The following is a 2,500-nucleotide window of genomic DNA, read 5'->3' as shown; positions in this document are numbered from 1 at the left end:
CTGCTTCTACTATCTACTACTACTACTACTACTATACTACTATTACTACTACTAATACTAATACTACTACACTACTACTAACTACTACTACTACTACTACTACTACTAACTAATACTACTACTATACTGCTTTCTTCTCTACTACACTACTAATTACTACTACTACTACTACTACTACTACTACTACTACTACTACTACTACTACTGCATGCACAGTCAGGAATACTATGGGCTGGAAAATAAGGGAATAAAGTGGACACATAAGTCGGAACCGTGAGATTGACCCACTTATGTTATGCGTTTAAGTAAAATAAAACCCAACTCACAACGCCCGTTTGCCAGATGAAAGGTACAAAGATAGGGAACTGTGTAACCTTTAACGTTTTTAGTCTGGTTGATATGTTTTAGTGAGAAGTACTCACCCAACTGGCGGTCTAAAAACAGTAACAACGAGCTGTATGACGTCAACTTCATTCTTTCTATACCCTTTTCATTCTTAGCCATGGACCCCCTGCCACTTTCTCTCAAAGCCTAACATCACTGTGGGAAAATAGGTCCATTAATGCTCCACTCGTGTAACACAACAAGGAATTCGGCACATGTCAAAATTGATTCATCTGTATGGTAACATAGAGGTTACTTGAGTCATACCGCTCCCCCCCCCCCCCCCCCCCCCCCCCCCCCCCCCCCCAACCCCTTACGAAAGTAGAACCAATATTACGATTTTTCAGAAGGGCCAAAGGCTAACCTACACCGGAGACTGACTCCCCAGTTATCCGCCCTTGAGCTAGAGTCATTTTCGCGTGGATAGAGTCGATCTGGCGGCCACGAGATAGACTCTAGAGTGTTTTTAGCGGCCGCGAGACAAACCTTAGAGTGAGTGTGCCTCGCGTACGCCAATTTAACTCTAGTCTTTTTATGGTAGAGTCATTCTCGCGTCCTCTGCCGTCTTCTGGATAAAGACGTTGGGCACGGAAAAAAATACTAAGAATAAAGAGAAGAGCCGCTAGACCAACTACTTGACGACAATCGGGAAAAAGGGATAGAACGATATTTCGTTTTTTTAAAAGTCGGGATCATTCCGATTAAAATCGTGATGAATGGCACGTCTGGGCTTACATGGCTATTGCAGTCACCGTAGCCATCGTTAAATTATAGCCTGACACTGAAATCCAAATAGACTGGCATTTTGACGTCATTATTTGGTTTTTGATTTAATATTTTATCTCATATGCTACCAAGTTACTTAGAATCATGATCTGATTACAGTCTATTCTCTCTCTCTCTCTCTCTCTCTCTCTCTCTCTCTCTCTCTCTCTCTCTTTCTCTCTTCCTTTTCTCTCTCACACACACACCACACACACACACACATATATATATATATATATACACACACACACACACACTTGAAATAGTGTCAATATAACATGAATATTTTCATCTTCACTGTTGATTTATCACGAGATTAAGTAGGATCTTTGATGAAAAGTGGTCTTCAGAGTATTCCAATGTACCTTTTCTGTTTTTTTTTTTTTTTTTTTTAAACGTGTTCTCTTCGTGTTCTCTTGTTCGGCTATATGGTATGACACTCATAGTTGAGTCCTTGGAAAAGGCTCTTTACTCACATTCTCTCACCATACTCAGGTGTAAAATGAGTACCTGGCCTTTAACAGCGTTGTCGTTGTCCGAAAAATTGTAATTACAGGCGGCATGTCCCGTCCTACAGGTTAAATGTTGCTGTTGACCAGGGACCCCTTGTTGCGCTATATAAAGCTCAATAAAAATGTCCTCCTTTATTCTTTATTTATAAAAAAAAAATGACAAAAAGGAGCCCACATAATTTCTGCCCGCCACTTACTCAAATTATTTTACCATCGTATGGGTATTTTGTTTTCAGATGTATATAAATCCTTTTTAAAAACACTCACAGACATTTTATATATGCTACCAAGTTACATAGAATCATGATTTGATTACAATCAACTGTGTCTGCCCAGGATTGTGTGTCCTAGTTAGACGAACTGGGTAACTTTAGACTCGGATTAACATGATAATGTCTTTGGAGTTCGAGAGAAAAATGAGATGGGAAGAAAACACAACTTTTCTTTCTCATTTCCTTGACTTTGGAATGTAAGAGAAGGAGGAGGATAAGGAGGAGGAGGAGGAAGAGGAGGAGGAGGAGGAGGAGGAGGAGGAGGAGGAGGAGGAGAAGGAGGAAGGAGGAAGAAGAAAAGAAGAAGAAAAAGAAGAAGGAAGGAAAGAAAGAAGAAGAAAGAAGAAGAAAGAAAAGAAGAAGAAGAAGAAGAAGAAGAAGAAACGAAGACGAAGAAGAAGAAGAAGAAAAGAAGAAGAAGAAGAAGAAGAAAGAAGAGAAAGAAGAAGAAAGAAGAAGAAGAAGAAGAGAAGGAAGAAGGAAAAGGAAGGAGGGGAAGATGATGAAAAGAAAGAAGAAGAAAAAGAAAGAAGAAGAAAAGGGAAAAAAGAAAAAAAAAAAAAAAAA

At 39.4% G+C, this 2,500-nt stretch overlaps 2 protein-coding genes across 4 annotated transcripts in view; one reads left to right on the top strand and one right to left on the bottom strand.

Moving 5' to 3' along the window:
• Positions 1 to 2,500, top strand: part of LOC144975946 (uncharacterized) — a 551,710-nt gene that overhangs the window by 89,263 nt on the left and 459,947 nt on the right. The window lies entirely within an intron of this gene.
• LOC144975942 (testin-like) overlaps positions 1 to 2,500 on the bottom strand; it is a 125,501-nt gene that overhangs the window by 24,502 nt on the left and 98,499 nt on the right. The window lies entirely within an intron of this gene.

This window comes from Berghia stephanieae, chromosome 6 (genome assembly GCF_034508935.2).
Source record: "Berghia stephanieae isolate SIO BIC M18660-M18661 chromosome 6, UCSD_Bste_1.3, whole genome shotgun sequence".
In the NCBI taxonomy this organism is placed as follows: Eukaryota; Metazoa; Mollusca; class Gastropoda; order Nudibranchia; family Aeolidiidae; genus Berghia; species Berghia stephanieae.
Note: the sequence above shows the minus strand (reverse complement) of the source record. Positions and strands in the feature narration are given on the sequence as shown.